This window comes from Protopterus annectens, chromosome 3.part1 (assembly GCF_019279795.1).
Source record: "Protopterus annectens isolate FY-2018-M chromosome 3.part1, PAN1.0, whole genome shotgun sequence".
Lineage (NCBI taxonomy): Eukaryota > Metazoa > Chordata > Ceratodontiformes > Protopteridae > Protopterus > Protopterus annectens.
In genome coordinates this window covers 636,233,941-636,255,278 of record NC_056732.1, presented here as the reverse complement: position 1 = coordinate 636,255,278, position 21,338 = coordinate 636,233,941, and the positions used below count along the sequence as shown (strand labels likewise).

Below are 21,338 nucleotides of genomic sequence, written 5' to 3'. Positions count from 1 at the left end.
CACCATGCAGAACTGCTTACTGAATCCAAAACAGTGAGCTACCGTGTGCACACTGTGGCGCAATACACACATCGTGTAAACGGATGGTGTAGGCTTTACTGAATCTGGCTGATTATGTTGCCATACTCCTCTTTGACAAGTCTGACAAACTCCTTGTTCCAAAACTACCTGTACTAATGGTGGTCAAAGACAGTTTGTGACCTTGAAATGAATGCAAGAAAAAACAAATGACAGTGGCATTCTCTGATGGGAAGAATTCTGAAAGCTGTTTGATTTTACACAGCAGAGAAGGTTATACAAAAGATGAAAAAAACAGCATGAAGTTAAAGGTTTGAAAATTATAGCTAGCAGCTGGCTAGGAGAGAAAGAGCAGAAAGCAAGTAGTTATTGTAAATCACAGAAGTAATGGATGGTGTTCTGCAGGGATCTGCCCTGCACTGGCTCTGCATCAGCATGTTTCATTAGTGATATTAAGGGAACTCAGGGCATGTCTCACATCCTTACTGTTGTCAAAACTGTGGATTGTCGCAAACGATTAATTAATGCACAAAGACCTTCTGGGTGCGAACAGGACAAGCAGTTAAAATCAAGATAAAACATACTTCTTCCTTGACTGCAAACAGGGCTAGCAATTAAAAGGGTTAGCAGTTAAAAATCAAACTAAAACCTTTCTTTCTAATGTTTTATGTTACAATGGTCAGGCTACATTTTCACCCATACCTATATTCCCAATTTAGAGGCATCCACACAATCTAAACTAGCAGTTGTCAGCCCCTAATTTTTTCTTACAACAGTATGATCAGGACATTAGTGTGGTTATTACATTTTTTTAACCAAAACATCTACAGTAGCCGGAACTCAAGCAACCAGCACTCTCGAGCAACTGGCAAAAGAATCAAAGAAATATAGCACAATTTTCATGTGTTGCACTGTCCCCCCCGCAGAAACATACCTTACATTTTTAGAGTTTTAAAAAGGAAGATAGGAATAAAGTCCCTCTCTCCCCAACCTGAGAACAAGTCAAACCAAACAAATAGTATAGGGTACAGTATGTCAGGCCTATTTTTAATAGTAACTCTGAAGCAACAGGAAACTACAGTTAATCGGCATCCATCAATCCCCATGGGTGCCGGTTAACTGAGAGTTTACTGTATCTCACATGGATTTCAAGCAAAGCCGTATCAATAAGTTAGGATGTAATTAATAATGCAAGTGGAACACCTACATTTAATGTGATTTATTTTCCCATTAGGTGCCAATTCTATGTCATGAAGCAATGTTCAGTATTTTACTTCTATCCTAAATGACCACAACTTCTAATCTCTCATTGAGGAAAGGCCTTCACTTTTACATTGGGCCATGAAACTTTCTAAGTTTTCAGGGTGAGAAAACTGTGTACACACTTTGTGCTATTTCTCCCTCTCTAAGTTACATGGGTTATTGGTATGAGCACCTTATCTGTGCATTAAAATTGTGTCTTTACACTGGTATTTTTAAAAGAAATTATGTATTCTCATCTTTCTGTTCTAGACACAGGTGCTTACTGAAGCACCATATCTAGCACTGATAATTTAACACCTTACGAAAAACTGCTGTTAATATGGAAGCGTAAGTAGCTGTGCTGTAAAACCTGTGCTGAAGCAGTAATAGGTATCGCGTCAACCTCCAGCATGCCATTTCTACTTTTTTTTTTGTTACCCAAGGTATGTTGTTCATGGCTACAAAGCAGGAAATCTACACAACAACTATTAGAGCCAGTCTGAAAACTGCAAAAAATGAAGTATGAGTCTCGACAATTAATAGAGAACAATGGAAGCCAGTGTTAACAATTAGAAATACTTTTGCAGGGTCTGAACCCACCTACTTGCCCCACTCCCCACTATTTCTCTACACTAATACTAAGATCACTGCATCTTGGAGAAAAGGGGATTTGTTTACATATAGCAGTCTCAGACTTAGTATGTATTTCCCCTAATCCCACCAAGGCTCATACTTAGGAGTCCTTAAACTTACAATGGAAACCCTATCAGTCAATTAGATTCTAAGAATTGCAAATAGGTTCATAGGTGTATACTAGGCTAATGGCCCTGCAGCCTTTACAAGCCTAGCCCAAAAAAAAAACATTGCCCAGGCACCGTGCCACCCAGTGTTAGTTCACACTGCCTATATCCAGTAGTGCAACTGGAATGATCCCTGGAGTGAACTTTCTGTTTCCTATCCACTCGTCAAGATTTCTCTTGAAGAGGACCAGTGAGGTGCTCTGCTTGACATGAATGGGAAGCTTATTCCAGAGTATGGTCAGTCTTTCAGAGATGAACCTGTCCCTCCAGCATGTTCTGTTAATTGTGGTAATGAGGTTGTGATCTCTGGAGTGTGTGGCATGGGGGGATTGGGATTTCTTTAGGTGTAGCACTTTAAGTAGGGCTGGGTCGGAAATTACTTTTTAAGTCAATCAGAGATCACCTCTAGGTAGAAGATAAGAGACTGAGAACAGCTGAAGTTTCTTCAGTCTGTTCATGTAGGACATGTGTTTAAGGCCTAGGATTCTTTTTGTGAGGTACTTTTGTGGCCTCACCAGCTGTTATAGGTGTCTGGTCAGGTACATGCCAAACAGGGTGTTATATTCGATGATTGGTCTAATGAGGGATGAGTAGAGAGGGATAATGACCTCTTTCTTCCTGGATGCGAAACCTTTGGTTATAAGATGTGCCAAACAGAAGGACTTTCTGACCATAGTAGCAATGTGGTGGTCGAAGGTGAGGTGGCTGTCGACCGGGGTTGGGACCCTATCAACGTGGTAATTCATGGGGACTGAGTTTTTTCCAAAAGGGACGATGATGCATTTTTTGGCGTTAAGCTTCAGGCCATGGTTCCGACACCAGTCATTGGTCTCAGAGAGACCCATTTGTAGGATGTCTGCATCACTTGGGGAATTGATAACAACTCCTAGCTTGCAGTCATCAGCGAACTTGGTCAGCCAGAGTCCTTCGGTGTTGGCCTGGACTTCTGAGAAGTAGATGCCATACAGGAGAGAGACCAGGACCGAGCCCTGTGGGACTCCACTTGTGACTGATCGACAGTCTGACTTGGAATCCGCAACTTTCACTCTGTGGGTCCTCTCTGTGAGCCAATTTGCAACCCAACTAGTGATGTAACTATTGACGCCTAGTTTGGTGAGTTTATCAATGATACCTGAGTGAGGAATGGTATCAAAAGCCTTGGCCAGGTCGAAGTAGGCTGTATGCACTGCCTTACCCTCATCCACAGCCTTGGTGACTGCCTTGAAGAAGTCAACCAGGTTCATCAGTCAGGATCTCCCCTTGACAAAGCCAAACTGTGTGGGATCCAGAGTTTGGAGATTGCCTATATCTTTGTTAAGCAGGTCTGTGATGATAGGCTCCATAGCTTTTCATAGCAGGCTTGTCAGGCTAATGGGACGATAGTTCCCAGGGTATGTAGTTGCTCCCCCTTTATGGAGTTGGATGACTGTAGCAGTACACCATTCATTAGGGATATAGCCTGAGGTAAGGCTGTGACTGAACACAGGGCACACATGTGGTTCCAGTTTGTTTTTTAGCTCATGAAGGACGCAGCCAGAGATATTAGCAGGTCCCATGGATGCTGTATTCTTGGCTTTGGACAATGCAGATTTTACCTTTGTTGCAGAAATGGTGGATACCAGGCTTTCATCTGGTATTGTGATAGGGCCCTGGGGGGGAGAGAGGGGTAAAGTTGGCACTGAATCTGTGGCCAGTATGTTGGCTACATCTGTTGGCTCAGTATAGGAGGTGCCATTGTGCAATAACTCAGAGCAAATCTGGGTACTGCCTTTGAGGTTTTTTTATATAGCTATAGAAGGCTTTGTGGTTGTTTTGGTGTCAGATGCAATTCTGCCTTCATAGCTGGCTTTAGAGGATTTTATAAGGGATCTCAGCTTTTTGTTGAGACTGATAAGGGGGGTTTTCCAGTGTGTGACTTCATTTTTTCTGCAACAGTTTCTTCTTTCTGTTGTAGAGTTTATTGATGGCTGGGGACCACCAGACTGGCTTCCTTTTTCTGGAGGAGAGCGTCTTAGTTCTATTTGGTATGGCAAGATCCATGCATTTGTGTACATGCTCGTACAGTGCACTAGTGTATGATTCTGCAGTCATGCAGGCATTTTCCATTGGAATGGGTGCCGAGAAGTTAGCCACCTCTGCATTTAGGAGCCCGAAGTTGACTTTAGAGAAGTTTTTCAGGGTGGCCACCTTAGTGGGGGGTGTAGGTGAGACAGAAATTTCCATGCTCATCAGTTTGTGGTCAGATTTAACCATGGAGGAACTGACTATAGGTGTGGAGCAACGGTCTTCCATGTTGGTGATAACCAGGTTGAGGATGTCGCTTCTTCTAGTGGGGTCAGAATGAGCTGGTCCAGCGCACTGGAATTGATAAATTCCAAATAGCGTTGGGCCTGTACATTGGTACTTGAATATTTTTTCCATCAGATGGAAGGGTAGTTGAAGTCACCCATCATGAGAGTATTGGATTGGACCTTGATAGATTCCAGGGTGCTTAAGAAGTTGACATGTGAGTCTAGGGACATGTTTGGGGTTCTGTAGCAGGCTATGACTTGTATCGCCATCTTACCCAGTGTTAGTTGTACCTGAAGTATCTCGGATGCATTATGCTGGGCTACCAGTCTAGAGGTGTGTGTATCCTTTAAGTATATGGAGACACCACTGCCTACATTGGTACTTGAATAGTTTTTCCATTTGATGGAAGGGTAGTTGAAGTCACCCATCATGAGAGCATTTGGTTAGACCTTGATAGATTTCAGGGTGCTTAGGAAGTTGACATGTGAGTCTAGGGACATGTTTGAGGTTCTATAGCAGGCTATGACTTGTATCGCCATCTTACCCAGTGTTAGTTGTACCTGAAGTATCTAGGATGTATTATGCTGGGCTACCAGTCTAGAGGTGTGTGTATCCTTTAAGTATATGGAGACACCACCACCTTTGGAGCTTTCGGCTGTATTCTAGGGCCGAAAGGTATGGAATGAGTTGTAGCCTGGGAGCACAGGGGTGCTTTCTGCCTCTTTAAACCAGGTCTCCATTACAGAACAGATGTCGACATTCTCCATTTTGAGGAGAGCTTCGAGTGAGTGCATCTTGAGATTTAGACTTCTAGTACTGAGCAGCATGACCCTCAGATTGCATTTGTTTGTAGCGGTTATGGTGGAATTTTGGTCTTTGGAACACTGCCTAAAAAAGGCACTATAGGGGGGGCAAGAGCCTTAGCCAGTACCCGGAATCCCAGGGGTGACAGATGCAGGCCATCTCTGGCAAAGCATCGAGGTCTGTCGATCATGTCATCCCAGGCAGACAGATACTGAATCCCTCTAAAATGACACCAGAAACCTAGCTAATTGTTGAAGTCAATCATTTTCTGCTCATACTGTGGTATCCTTCTGGGTGATGGTAGAATACTGCTCAGGGCTAGGGTCATACCTGCCTGGGCCACATAATCTGAGAGTCCATCACATCTCTTTTCATGTAGACCAGGGAGGTACATCTCAGGTCATTCACTCCCAAATGGACAATGACTGAGTCATATTTGTATTTGTTGTGGAGTGACCTGAGTGCATGTGTTATATGTCGGATCCTGGCACCTGATAGACAACTGTCACCTTCTCTTTGTTCAACCTAGTGAGTGGGACAATAGTGTGCCTCACAATTGAGTCTCCTATGATTAGTACATTGGGCAAAGTGTTTTCCCTTAAGGGCTTGGGATGAGGGGCACACTGTGTTGGTGAGCTATGTATTCTGGGGTTGTTGTTGTGTTGTGGTGGTCGAGTGTGTTTCTCTCTCTGGGGTCTCTGTTGTTTGGGTAAAGTTTTATTGAGAGCCTCCTTGAAGGTGGGTGTATTATTTGTGTTTCTATGTGTGGGTTGTGATGGTTGGTGTTTTGATGTGCTGTGTGTTCTATGTAGTGAGTCACAGGTGTTGACCTTCTCCTCTTGACCAGCTAGTCCGGTCTTGGTTGGAGCATTCACTGCTTCCATTTTTGTGATATAAGTGCATCTTTCACAGGTATGAGTGTTGGGAGGTAAGAGGAGAGGGTTGTCTGTGTATATTAGACAGTTGCCACACTGTCTCAGAATGCCCAAGTGCACCAGGTTAGCAGGAGAAAGCACAGGAAATTGCCCTACAATCATACCAGGAGGGGTGGTCATAACTAATAAGTACTGGTGCTGTTACTGCATAGGAACAGCTAGTGCTGATAGCACCTAAGTGTGCTGCAATAAATGCTACAAAAGCCTGTTAAAGTGCTAGCCAATTAGGCTAACTGAAGTGCAAGAAGTAAAACAACAAGCTCGTTCTAAGGGGAAAACTGAAGAGCAGACTTTCTGGCACCGGTAATAGTTTACCTCAGCTGAGCGCCACTGCACGGTGCGCAAACTTGGGCTTTTAATCCAGAAAGTTGAAAGGGATGGAAAAAATGCCCAAACAGCCAATAAACTACAATTTCTGGACAGGAAAGCACTCCTCTTGTGGTAGACAGGCTACCTAGTGCTTACCACTTCCCTCCAACACAGAAAGGTCTGGGGTCTCAGAAATTTACAAAACAGTCCTGGATACAACAAATCTCTATCTGGACTAGACTAGTTACAGGAAAGGCAGGAAACAAGCTTATAACTTTTTTTTTTGTAGAAAAGCAGTTAGAACAGTAGCAAAAACACTTTTAAATGCAGTACAAGCTAGCACACTTGAGTGTGTAGCAATATTAAGGCAATTACAGTTTAAATAAATGCAGATAAATTAAAAAAAATGACAAAAATCAAGTGCAGAGAGCAGTAAATTATGAAAAAATCAAAATGGAGGCACTTAGAGTATTTCTTTTCTCCTTCTTGTTGCTCTTGTAGTCTGCAAGATGCCAAAACTGGATCCGCTTAGCTTAAACAAGTGCAAACCCACATAAACACGGGCTTTTAAACCAGTTATGTAAGAGCTGCTCAAGAAAGTATAAATAAACCTTTTTTTTTTTTTTTTTTTTAAATGGAGGGGGAGGAGAACAGAGCAGATTAAGATATTATAGGGGATATCCTTCCCAAGTGCTCTCTCTGTAGACAGCAGAGGAGATAGGACTGGTAGGAGTATCTGAAATCAAAATATGATCTCACTGTATTCAGTTGAGTGAGCAAATTAAATGGGCTCATGTGGAGTGTCCAAAAACAGATTTACAGCAGAGGTGGGCAATTCTAAAGCCACCAAGATTAACACCACAACACGAACAGGGAGGGGGATAGGAGACTAACTGCAGAGAGACAGAGAGAACAATATTCAATGAAACAAATATCTACAAATATCTAATCTTGTAGCAGTACTAAATGAGCCAGCCTAACATTAGCTAAGAATTACAAATGTAGCAGTACTAAATGAGGCAGCCTAACATTAACTAGAAAAGACCAGCAAAATTCAGGGTATTGCAAAAGACAATATATAGCAAGAGAAAGACAAATGACTGATGACGGCTCATTGAGGATTGCTGGCCAAATTTCTGGAGCCATCAACTACAAAACAGGTAATGATGAAAACCAGTACAGCTAAGAAAATGTTTGAATGAGAATGTGAAGGCATTAAATAGATACTCTACGGAAAAACCCATTAATGGAATCATTAAACTGCAAGGAATTTCACACACTGCCTGTTAATCTGTAGTTATGTAGAAATGAATGCAGACAAGCCAGGTGATGATTCAAAACACACATAAGGAATCAAGAAATTCTTTCTTCATAAAAAAGACATAAAATGTGAAAAAACTTAAGCACTGTGAGGAGATTTAAGTACTCAAGGAGCCAAATGGAGAGTGCAGTAATTCACTAAAGCTACAGGACACATGAAAAAGGGCAGATGACTGACACAGGCAATGCTACGAATGGAAATGGGTATTATGTTACTCTCCAGCGATCTTTTGTCTTCTATTTATTCTTTGCACACTGCTTAAGCATCATCACGTGCATCTATTAATTCATGTGAAACCCAGAAGCACTACTTAGGCTGATCAACTTGCTTAAAAGTCATGCAGTATACAAGTGAAAACTATAGTGAACTGTCACAGCTAGATCACAATGCTGGAAGACATACTTCATTCAGAACTAGTAACTTCAACACTGTAGGCACAGCGAGGGGGTCATGGGTACTCCTGATAGATTAACCCAGTTTTTTTTCCCCTTAATTCAATTTGTTATGCTTTTAGAGGGCAAGCTACTATTACTTATTGCTTTGAATGGAATACTATTGTTAATGCATCCACCACCATTTGTAATAGTCTGCTTTATACGTCTGGCCTCAGGTAATGCCAGAATGAGCAACGGCTACCGTCAGGAAAATGGGTGATTACTGTTGTCTTCTCAAGGGACAGTTATTATTTGATATTCTTAAGTGTATAGTTTTGACTCTGTAATGTGCTAATTCTGTTGCAGAGGTGCACAATGGCAGGCCACAGTCATGTCAGATCTAGCACTGTAATTAACGTGGCTCTTCGGTGCAGAAAACAGTGGCATGTAAACAAGCCATGCGATAGCCCATCAGCTCAGTCTGCCAGCATATACTTGTACCATGTTTCACTTTTCTAGGAAACACAGTCTTACTCTATCTGAATGGTAGCAGCTCTAGAGGTTTAGATAATGACAAGTATCATTGTGGATAATGCACTTGAGTCAAGATAGAGGAAGGTTGCTTCACTAGTCCTTGCAATGGTCACTCCAACAAACAGTAACAATTTATATGTCCTGCTATATCACTTGCAGCTAGATCACATATATTTATAAGCCACTGTCTAGTTCTTGGTATTATGTAGTCAAGTAATTGTGGATTCCTATACTCTCCAGTTAGATCAACACTTCTGTTTTAATTATGCTTTATATGTAACAACCTTAAAAACTTATGTGGTTCTAAATACAAAAACACAATGCAGTAACAGCAGGAAACACATATGTTGGACCAGCTGTTAATAGCTAAGGATGTACTACTTTACAGATACAGTGGTGGATGCATAGGGATGAACTGCCAGGGTAAGTAGTAACCTGTAGCAGGAAACGCACATTCATAAGGGCATGTTACAATGGAGATGAGGAAAGAACGGCCGAGAAGATAGGAAAGATACAATCTGTGGGCCCTCTAAACAGACAAATGATGTCCTCCTGCCAGCAGCATGTACAAGTGCAGACGCAGTATCTTTAGTTGAACAGGTCTTTAGCTGAAGTGCGAATCACTGACATTTTTGTTTGATTCATGCTTCCAGGAATGTGCAGGGCTGTACTTAGTGTGAGATCACCCGACAGTGGGCTGTATGGATTATCCCTTTTCCCCACTTTTGTGCTACCTCAAAGTAGGTGTATAAGTAGCAGTGGGTGTAGGGGACACAGCTCTCAACATGGGGGTGGAGGTAGGCATGCTCTTCTTCAAAAATGCTGTTTTTTGTTTTTATTTAATTCTGACTGATTGTGCAGTCGATTAATTTTATTCAGTAGGTTGACTGATGAAAAGAAGGGCATTCGAGGAATGCTAAGTCACCCATTTAGGCGCAATCTATTCTCAAACTAATTATGTTCTGAAGTAAATCCCGCAGCACAAATGCAGAAAAATCCAGCAATCAGGCATCCAGCAAAGTCAACTGCGGCATTCAGAAGAAAAAAACAAAAATGAAACAGTACACGCAGCCATTAGGTAAGTAAGCTACTTTCTTATTGTGAAATAATATCAGTACATTAAGTTATATTATAAATAGGAAAATACAGTTATGTAAAATCTTACCATACCCATAGATGTCTTTCTCTTCCATGTTGCAGTAATTATAACATGAGGGATTCCCCACCTAGGTGACCCAAATGTCCATCCAGTATACTGAAAACTTTTACAACTGCAGGGTACAAGCGACAATGCACATAGACAAGCACCTGACGTAGGCCATAAAAGTGACGTCTGCACGTACTATCCTCAGAAATGAACGCTTCAGTCAGAACACCAGTCCAAGGATAGGAGGCAAAAGAGCTAAGGGGGACGGAGGATGGGATAAAATACTGCAACAGTGAAGAGAAGGACATCTATGGTTATGGTAAGATTTTACACAACTATTCTATGTCCTTCTATTCCCATGTTGCAGTTTTTATAACATGAGGCAAAGTACCAAACCTCATGGAAGGGAAGGGGAGGTTGCAGCAGAGGAAGTCTCCATGAACCCATGCAGGATTGCCCTGGTAAAGCCTGCTCTCAATTTAGAGATAGTATCCAGCTTGTAATGCTTGGTGAAGGTGTGGAAAGAAGACTATGTAGCTGTGTCCAGGAAAGAGACAATGTTCAAACCTTTGAAGAAGGTCTCAGAGGAAGCCACAGCCCTACTGGAATGAGGTTTTACTGAGGAAGAATGTCTTTCCATGGAACACATAGCAAAATGAAATGGCCTTAGAGATCCAAGTGGAAATTGTTTGTTTAGAAACAGGGATAAAAAGAAACAAACAGGATCTTTGGTCTGCCTGAAAACACTGAAGGTGAAGACATGATTTCATTCTTAACAACCTGGATTCCTGAATTTTTAGACTTGAAAAAGGGACTTTCATTTGGAAATCAAAGGGCACATAAAGCACGGGGGAAACCTGCTTCTAACTCAAATACTCCACCTAGATCCATAGTTATAAAATTTCTTTCATTTCTGGACAAGGAACTAATATTAAAATCTGCTTGGGGAAAGAAGAAACAAAAAAACGATTCCAAGATAGCTGCCCCCAAAAAAAAATAACTCTTACAACTACATCTCTCAAAGTATCAACTGATATGGTACATCACTTGTCATCTGTTTTTAATTTAAAAAAAGGAGGGTTTCTTAAACTACTGATAAACAGTAATGATTTATTCAGAATGTTCAAAGAGTCCAATAATTCTTCACAAGCAAGGGTAAGTCAAGATGGGTTACTATTTGCATTATATATAAACCAAGCAAAGCAACATATAATACAAACATAGAAGTTTCTATTTCCCCTACTTGAACTCAATGAATACTTAACTTGTTCATTTTTCATTGATTTTACTTATAATAATTTAAGTAATTAATTAACTACTTCAACAAGGTACCATTCATCAGAGTTCAGACTCAAATGTAACAAATTAACATCATATATAATAGCGGTAACAGTAGTGTCTTTGGAAATAAAAAGGCTGTCATGGGGACTAATGCCTTCTTCAGTTGAAGTATAATTTAGAAATGTCATGTATATCCTGGTTAAATAATAGCAGCAAGCTCTTAGTACAAATGTCATCATTATTCTGTCTAAATATAGTTAATATCAATTATGGCAGGTATCACAGCTACGAGTGCTGTGTGATCAATCCTGATAAGGTGTGCATGGATGCAGCTGTGTCTGGCAGCTAGTACAAATGTCATTATTATTCTGTCTAGCTAATATCAATTATGGCAGGTATCATAGCCTCGAGTGCTGTTTGATCAATCCTGATATGGTGTGTGCGGATGCAGGCGTGTCTGGCAGCTAGTACAAATGTCATTATTATTCTTTCTAAACATAGTTAATATCAATTATTGCAGGTATTATAGCTTTGAGTGCTGTTTGATTAAGCCTGACATGGTGTGTGTGGATGCAGCTGTGTCTGGCAGCTGTTGTATGCTGCCGTTTTCGTCTCCGGGAAGCTGTGGGTTGCGGCTTGTGATCATGGTTTACTGATGCTTGTGTATTAGTAAGAGACATTTGGTGTTTTAGCCTGGATCCAGGGGAAGGGGGGTGGATAAAATTGTGACTTGGGATATTTTGGAAGAGAATAGTTTGCTTATACATATGCTGAGTGAGAGGTGGGAAGGCTAGAAGAATGTGTTATCTCTTGTTGTGGCAGCTTGTTGGGAGTTTTTTTTTTTTTTTGATCTGTTTGCTCTCCGTTCTATTCCTGGCTGCTGCCTCGCTGAAAGGGAGGGAATTTAGGCCTGAAGTTGCAGTGAACTGAAGCTTTGCTTCAGGTGCATTATGAGCCTCTGGTATGTAGTACACAGACACACTAACAGAAACAGATGCTCCCAGGTTGCTATGGTAATGGAAACAGAGTGACAATAATGCTTAAAGGCTCTGAGGAGCCTCAAAAATGATTCTCGGCAATGAGGTTTTTGGTAAAAAAAAAAAAAAAAAAAAAAAAATATATATATATATATATATATATATATATATAAAAGGGCTGTTTTAAACCACATGTACATATAATGAGAGTCTCCCAACACTTTGTTTAGCTCATTAAGTTGATTCTTGATAAAATAAAAATAAATAATAAGCACAATTTTATATTTAAAATGTATTTTGGTACAAACACATTAAGGACTAAGTCTGAGTTATTGTGAAAGACTAAGAGCACTTGGTTTTGTGCAGTACCCTTTGCAGTGGTCTGGGAGGTGAGCTTGCTCAGACGTGTTGGGCATACGTGGATAGCTGATTCTAGAGGTGTTTGGGGTTGCCAGTAAGTGCTAGAGAGTCATCAGATTTCCTTTGTGGAAATATCTGTGGGAATGGAAGGTGTGTTGAGTGGTTCACTGGCTGAGTGGCTACTGCATGGAACAGGCTGGTAAAATGGAACAGGACAAATACTGGTTTGGATATTTTAATAACAGCCTGGAAACACACCACATGAACTAGTGAATGGTATTCTGGCAAACCTGGATGGGCATTGTTGCCCGTGCTTGAAGTACTGATATGTGTATGTAAGGATGGAAATATACTTATAACAAATAAGAAACTAAAAGGGTCTCATAATTTAAAGTCTATGGACTGTATAAACATGCTTGGAAGGAGCTAATAATAAGAATAAGCATTACAGCTTGTGGTCTCTCAAATAACTAAGCAAAAAAAAAAAAACAATATATATGTAATGTATGATTTTAGGAAATCTAGACATAAAATATACAATCATCATATAAGATGAAGCAGTCTGCCGAACTTAAATATTAAAGACAGGTTTTAATAAAAATGGCTTGTGTATAATAACACTACTGTCTTAACTTGTCATAAATGACATACACTACATTGAACATCAAGGGGAAGCATGAAGATTTTCTTATGTAAGTAAATATGGATAACAAGCCATGTAATTCCATTAACTTGAATTGTAGTTTTTGTAACCCATCTTGACCATATAATACTTAAGCGGTTACCAAGGTAACTAATGTTTTATATATAACATCAAACTGACAAAGTTGTTCAAGGGAAACAATGGAAGCCTAAACTAGGAATGTCACAGAATGCACCAATCACATTCTGAACAAATAGTATTAAATTGATAATAATCACTCAGTTTAACCTTTGCTGATTATACAAAATAGAATGTTGAAATTTTAATCTAAAAACTTTCAGTGTATGCCATAAAATGGCAATTTATAAATATGGAAAGGGAATTTGTAATCATTAATCACAATAACTGAATTTTTTGTTTTTAACCTATAATTTCACTCATTTTATAATAAGAAATGACAGATATGAAAATCCTTATGTGAAGGAAATGGGAAGAGGGATGCACTGATAATTAAAATGAACTTTTGTCAATGTTCACATAAAACAAACTTGATGCTTTAAGTAAGTTAGCAAAAAAAGTGATTACTTAAATACTGGCAAACAATGAAATATAATGTCTGATATATACAGTAAAATACATTGTATTATAAACATTAAGTATAAATATTATTACCATCTATTTATATTAAGTATTAAGTTTTGAAAGACTTCATCAATAAGGGTGAATATGTTAAATAACAGTGTGCTATAATCTTTTACTGAGGTTTTCTATATGATACATCCTACTTTACTGTGATTGAATTGCTTATCATCTATCTTTCATGAAAATATTAATTGCTTACACAATAAGTAGACATTTATATTGTATTAGAATTCTGTTTAATCTACAATAGTACTATATCTGTTCAAAATAATATAAATATTGCTTACTCCTATTACAAACATTCTCCATATGATAATTCAATGTATGGAGCTCATATGTTCTGGATTGTCAAGGTATGAATGATAATCTGATGGACTTAGGTTTATCCATCAGATTAGAAATGATTTTCATTCTATGGCTAGTGCAGATCTTAGTTTTGTTAACATGTATTAATTTAAATTTATGTCACAAAAACATTTTAGTATGCCTGACCAAAACATTACTTTATTGGTAAACACTGAAAGTATAAAACGGACAATTTCCTTTAAAAGCTCAAACATATGATAATTACAAATGGAATCCTAAGGAATATATGATATTGGCGCAATTCATTTATAAGACAAAGACAAAAGGGGTAACAATTTTATGGAAAACAAATTTGATTAACCCAGCAATCATTTACAAGTATGAAGATAAAGAAGGTATTATGGCATTAGTAATAGTTAAATATAGTAACAGAATATGGACACTAGTTAATCTATACTGGTTCCCAGGCATTGGAACAGGAACTGTTAAAAAACACTTTGACTCCATTTCCAATAATTACAAAGGAAACTTAATATTAGAAGGAGATTTTAACTGTATATTTGATATTTCTGAAACTAAAAATAAAAAACCACTGTGTACCTCTGCTGTAAAAAAGCTTTAAACAAGTGGGTAGAATCATTTCATCTTGTAGATACTTTCAAATTTAAAGAAGATAAATATTTGTTGTTTTCCCATCAAGATCACAGATCTGGTACCCAAACTAGAATAGATAAAATATTTGCTGCCCATGACTTACACTCCAAAATCATTAATTTCTCAGTCACTCCCTACTCCTTTTCAGACCACAATTCATTGATACTAAAACTTCAAAATGGGTACAAACCATTAAACTTTAACTCCAGAATTTCAGAATATATAACTAAAATTAAAAAGTTCAAACCCTGGTTATTATTTGAATTACAGTTATTCTTGGATATTAATTACATCACAGAGATAAAATAATGATATGTGGTTTATTAAAAGCTTACATATGTGGTAAATTCCTAACTTGGTATAAAAAAAATCAGAGAATGGGATTCTGAATTATTAGATCTTTAATCTAAACTTATGTCAGTAAAAACTGAAAAAAAATAAAAATCATTTGGAGATGAAAAAGAAAGAAGAAGTATTAAACAATAAATACAACACATTTCTAACATATAAAATTAGTTTAGGTTTAGAAAAACTAAAAATTAATATCTTGGCCACTTCTCCCAAATATCTACATAATTTATCCACAAAAATCAAAATACAATCAAAAGCTAACATTAAAAGTAGCTTCCATGAAAAGAAAGGGAAAAATGTCTTGGATATAGGTGACATTCTTGATGCCTATAGAAGTCAGTATATAGAACATTTCCAAAAACAAAATATACATATCGATCAATTAAATCTAGATGAAAAATATTCTAATATAAAAAATACCAGCAAAATTAAAACTAGATCTGCAAGCACCCATATCCTACAAAGAAATTACAGATACAATAAAAGAGGGTAAAAATAATAAAGCTCCATGTATTGATGGCATAATTATGGAAATAAATAAACTTTTTCCTTCAAAGATACTATTCCTCTTTCATAAAACTCTATTAGAAATTCAGTCACAAGCTTTAATACCACCCTCTTGGAGATATTCCTTAATCACACCAATCCTAAAGGAAAACAAATCCCCAAACCTCTGTACCTTATATAGACATATATCATTATAAAATAATGACTATAAGATATTTATGACAATATTAACTAACAGAATGAAAATACCACTATCCAAAACAATAAATAATGATCAAACTGGATTTATATAACATAGACACACACACATGACAATATTAAAAGGATAATTTCTCTTATAGATTATGTTAGTAAAGAAAATAAAGAATCACTCATAATTGGCTTAGATATAGAGAAAGCCTTTGATTCCCTAAATTGGGACTATTTTTTTCAAAATCCCAATGCTATTTGAATTTCCTGCATCCTTTGTTCATCTCCTAATGAGTACATATACAAATAATTTAGTGTATGTCAAATTAGGTCATTCTACCTCTGAATCTATACATATAACAAAAAGCACTAAACAAGGATGTCCCATATCACTGATTCTATTTGCTCTGGCTATTGAAATATTGGCAGATTCAATTTGTAACAATATAAAAATCAAAGGAATAGATGTTTATGAACAATACAATTCTAAAGTAATGCTATTTGCTGATGACATATTACTAACATTATCTAATACAAAAGAGACATTAGAAGAATTAGATATATTACTTGACAAATGTCACATGACTTCAGGACTTCATTTCAATAAATCAAAATGTTTATTTTTAAATAAATAAATAAAAAAAAGAACTGCAAACTAAGGGGGATCACATCATAGGGAAACAATAACCTACCTTAAAATATCTAGGAATTGATTTATGCAAAGATAATAGTGAATTAGTCTCATAAAACTACAATAATATCATCAACACAATTAAAATCTATGTGGAAAAATGGAACAAAATAATACTAACATTTGAAGATAGACTACAGTTAATAAAAATGGTTTTACTTCCCAAGATCCTATACATAGCCTTGGCGATACAGCTGTTACCAGAAAATAATATACTTAAAGAAATACATTCATGCCTCATAAAAATTTTATGGTTTCCCAAAAGAAACAGAATAGCTTTAATACATCATATCAGACCATGGAAACATATTTCCTGATATAGAAATATATATAAAAGCATCAATATCTAAAACAATCTCAGACTGGATAAGTCCAAATTACTCTGCAAATTGGAAAGAATTACTAACTGTAATATCAATAAATTAATTTGATTAATAAAAAAAATTTCAAATAACAGATAAAAACAATTTGTCACGGCACATATTATGTATTAGTATGCAATACAACATAACTAAACCCACTAAACTTGTTATGATTAATTATTACATTGACTCATTTAGGAAAATTATTAATGAAAATATAGATTTAGAAATCTGGTTTGATCTTTTAACATCATTTATAGTCATAAAGAACTTTACACATAAAATATATAGAGAAATTGTTAATTCTTGGGAACAGAAAGGATTTGTTTGTTGGCTCCAATGTATCAAAAAACTAAAAGTTTTAGATATGCAAGTAATAGAAACAACATACAAAATTCCACAACAGGACTGGCTAACTTTACAGAGTATTCTGTCATATTCACAAGATTTAAGTAGAATAATTAACAATTCTTCATTTAAAGAAATAGCGACATTTATGAAATACATACAGGTTCATAGGTAGATACTAGACTATCGGCCTTAGGGCCTATACAAGCCTAGCCAAAAAGGTAGTCTGGCTTTTGCCACCCAAGAAAATTATTTTCCTGTGCCCCTGTCAAGCAGAGCCACAGAGGTGATCCTCGGGGTGAATTTCCTATTCCCCATCCAATCATCAAGATTTCTCTTAAAGAGTGCTAATGAGGAGCTTTGTTTGATACAGATAGGTAGTTTGTTTCAGAGTATGGGAAGTCTCTGGGGCAGGAATCTATCCCTCCAGCATGTTCTGTTTATTGTGGTGACAAGCTTTAGGTCCCTAGAGCATGTAGCTCGGAGGGATTGGAATTTCTTTAAGTGGAACATGTCCAACAGCTCTGGGTTTGACATAGCTTTGTATGTTAGGCAGAGATTGCCTCTGAGAAGGCGATATGTGATGGAGTAAAGCTGGAGTTTTTTGAGAAGGTATGCATACGGCAACTGTTTGAAGCTGGTAGTCCTCTTTGTGAGTATTTCTGCAGCCTTTTCAGTTGTTGCAGATGTCTTGTGAGGTACATACCAAAAGGGGTGCTGTACTCTGTAATGGGTCTAATGAGTGACGAGTAGAGGGGAACAATGACCTCTTTTTTCCTGGATGAGAAACCTTTTGTGATGAGGTGTGCCATGTAGAAGGATTTCCTGACTACTGTTGTGATGTGAGTATCAAAGGAGAGACTACTGTCCACCTGTGTCCCATGGCCTCTTATCACACTTTTGGTGTTAAGTAGACTACCACCTATGTGGTAGTTCATGGGTACAGAGTTTTTACCAAAGGGGATGATAATGCACTTTTTGGCATTGAGCTTGAGGCCATGGCTTTGACACCAGGCATCTGTCTCAGTGAGGCCCTTTTGTAGGATGTCCACATAATTAGGAGTTTCAATTATGGCTCCTAGTTTGCAGTCATCTGTGAACTTCATTAGCCAAGGACCTTCTGTGTTAGCCTGTACTTCAGAAAGGTAGCTACCAAACAGGAGGGGACCCAGGACTGAACCCTGTGGTACTCCACTTGTCACTGGTCTGAAGTCGGATTTGAAGTCTGCTACTTTCACAGTGTGGGTTCTGTCAGTGAGCCAGTTGGCAACCCATCTTGTGACATAGGGATCTATACCTAGTTTTGTGAGTTTATCTATAATTCCAGAGTGGGGGATGATGTCAAAAGCCTTAGCGAGATCTAGATAGGCTGTGTGAACCACCTTACCCTCGTCTACAGCTTTGCTGACTGCTTCAAAGAAGTCAATCAGATTTAAGAGACATGATCTGCCTTTTACAAACCCAAACTGGATGGGGTCCAGAGTTTGGAGATTACCAATGTCTTTGTTTATAAGTTCCATGATGATACATTCCATGGCTTTGCAGACCAGGCTCATTAGGCTAATGGGGCAGTAGTTCCCGGGGTCCGTGGTGGCTCCCCCTTTGTGGAGTGGGATAACCGTTGCTGTGTGCCATTCAATGGGCACAAAGCCTGAGGTGATGCTATGATTGAACATGGTGCTTAGGTGGGGTGCCAGTTCATTCTGTAGTTCATGTAGAACGCAGCCTGGGATGTTGTCAGGTCCCATGGATGCTGTGTTCTTGGCTTTGGAGAGTGTGTTTTTTACCTGTGCAACTGTGATTACAGGAACTTTGCATTCTTCTTATATAGAGATGGGAACTTTAGGGGGTGAGTGGGGGGGGGTAAAATTAGCACTGAACCTATCTGCCAGGATGTTGGCAATATCAATTGGTTATGTATATTTACTGCCATTGTGCTGTAACTCAAAGCAGATCTGAGTGTTGTTGCCATTGAGATTCTTGACATAGCTACAGAATGCTTTGTGGTTGTCTTTAGAATCAGTGACGATTTTGTTTTCATAACTAGCTTTGGAGGAATTTAAGAGGGATCTCAGCTTCTTACTGAGACTGACCATGGAGTTCTTCCAGTCATGGGATTTTACTCTTTTTTGCAACAGTTTCTTTCTTCTGTTGTAGAGTTTGTTTATGGCAGGGGACCACCAGATTGGCTTCCTTTTTTTGGAGGATAGCACCTTGGTTCTGTTAGGGATAGCATGATCCATGCACTCATGTAAGTGCTTATAAAGTACATTTGTGCAGGATTCAGCAGTCGTACCTCTATTGTCTATCTGCATGGGTGTCGTGAAGTTTGCCACTTCTGTTTCAAGAAGCGTGAAGTTGGCTATGAAATCATATATAATGACTTTGACATGGGAAACAGTATTTCAAAATTTTACAAAATAGTGATAAACTATAAAACAATACCCAAAACCTCATATTGGAACTATATAACAAAAGGACACTCAATACAGTTAACTGACGATATTAAAACAAATATCTTATTATCAATAAAATATACATTCTTTACACAATGCTGGAAAGTTTTTAATTGGAAATGCTTGCACAGAGCATTCTTAACCCCAGACAGAATCAGTAAAATTAGTTCTTCCATAAAAGGAATATGGTGGAGATGTGAGCAAGTACACAATGCAGATTGGAATCACATTTTCTATGATTTTGTTAAAATTAAGTCATTTTGGAATGGTATTAATAACTTTCTACAAGCTTTATTTAATGCACCATTTTATTTAACTAAAGCTCTTGTATTATTAAATGTGAACAAAGGTCATTTGAATAGGTCAAACATATGTCTAGTATGGACTATACTTGCAATTTCAAGGAAGTGTATAACAAGAAGATGAAATACAAACACAATACCAACTTTGGAAGACTTCTACAGCCTACTGAAGACCACAGCATTATTGGAAATTAAAATTATACAACTAAGAATTTATCCAAAGCCATTTATCAACACCCTTGGGGAAAAGTCTTATCGTTGATTGACACTATACAATAATTGATCAAACACTCTGATAATCGATTGGACATCCTTATAAAGTAACTGTATACATTAAGATCTGTTATAGTGTCAGGCTAATTTAAATAGTGTACATAGTTATTTAAAATGTTATGTACAAATACTATGGAATTCATTCAAATGTATTTGAAAAATAAAAAAAAAATTTTGAGAAAAAAATAAAATATAATAAATAAAAAAAATACATACACCTCATGGAAGTCCTGCAGGTGGAGGTTTCAGTTTAAAAGTAATAGGCTTGTACATTCCATTGAAAGTTGGCTATGTTAAACAGAGTGGATGAAGAAAACAGAGGAGATTAGACTGTCTCCTTGCTGCATAGGGATAGCTCTCTGACCATGATCCATGTGATCTGGAGGTTTGATTAGCAGCCAATCACTTAAGAAGCTAGGCATGGAGGGGGAAGATAGAAGGGCCAACAACCTGCTCGCTATTCCCAGGGCTAGGAAAGGTTGTATGCACTAAGGGGCATATTTGATGGTGCAATTTCCCTGGAGGAGCCTGGGAAAATTACCACTCATGCTTCAGGAAACAGGCACTGCTTTTTGGTAGGAATAACCTTTAGCAAAATGACAGGATGTTCTCCACAGTCAGCCAACTGCATGTCCTCTTCCCAGAGCTTCACTGGGTGAGCATGAGGATTAAGATGCAAAGCAAAGATCTTGAACCACACCTGATGGCTGCCTGAATGATGTTCCCTCTCAATCGACCCTCACCTCAGTGATGGAATGCAGGTGGGTGGGCTAATAATCAACAGACAATGGGAGACAAGAGGAGGAAAAAGAAAAAGAAGATTGGTGGAGGTACAGAACCATTTTGGAGTTAATATATGTTGATTCATTGAGTCATAGATGTATAGATTCATAGACTGTTAATAGGCTAATGACCTAAGGGGGTTGCCTTTCTAAGCCTAGACAATTTTTCCCGAAAGAATAATGATGTCCTGTATCCAAATAAGACACTAAGGGCCAGGCATTTATAAACTAATTCTGTCCATAAGGGACATGGGTGCCAGGCCCAGAGTAAATTTCCTATTTCTCATCCACTGGCCTAAGTTATGCTTAAATTGGTTAATAGACAAACTCAACTTAACATGGATGGGAAACCTATTCAATACAACAGACAGTCTATGGGACACATCTGCCTCTCCATCATGTTCTGTTTACGTCACAGACAAAATTCAGGCCCCTAGA

General features: G+C 38.1%; 1 protein-coding gene across 1 annotated transcript in view; it reads right to left on the bottom strand.

The window, feature by feature from the left end:
- SLC66A2 (solute carrier family 66 member 2) overlaps positions 1 to 21,338 on the bottom strand; it is a 1,460,443-nt gene that overhangs the window by 389,060 nt on the left and 1,050,045 nt on the right. The window lies entirely within an intron of this gene.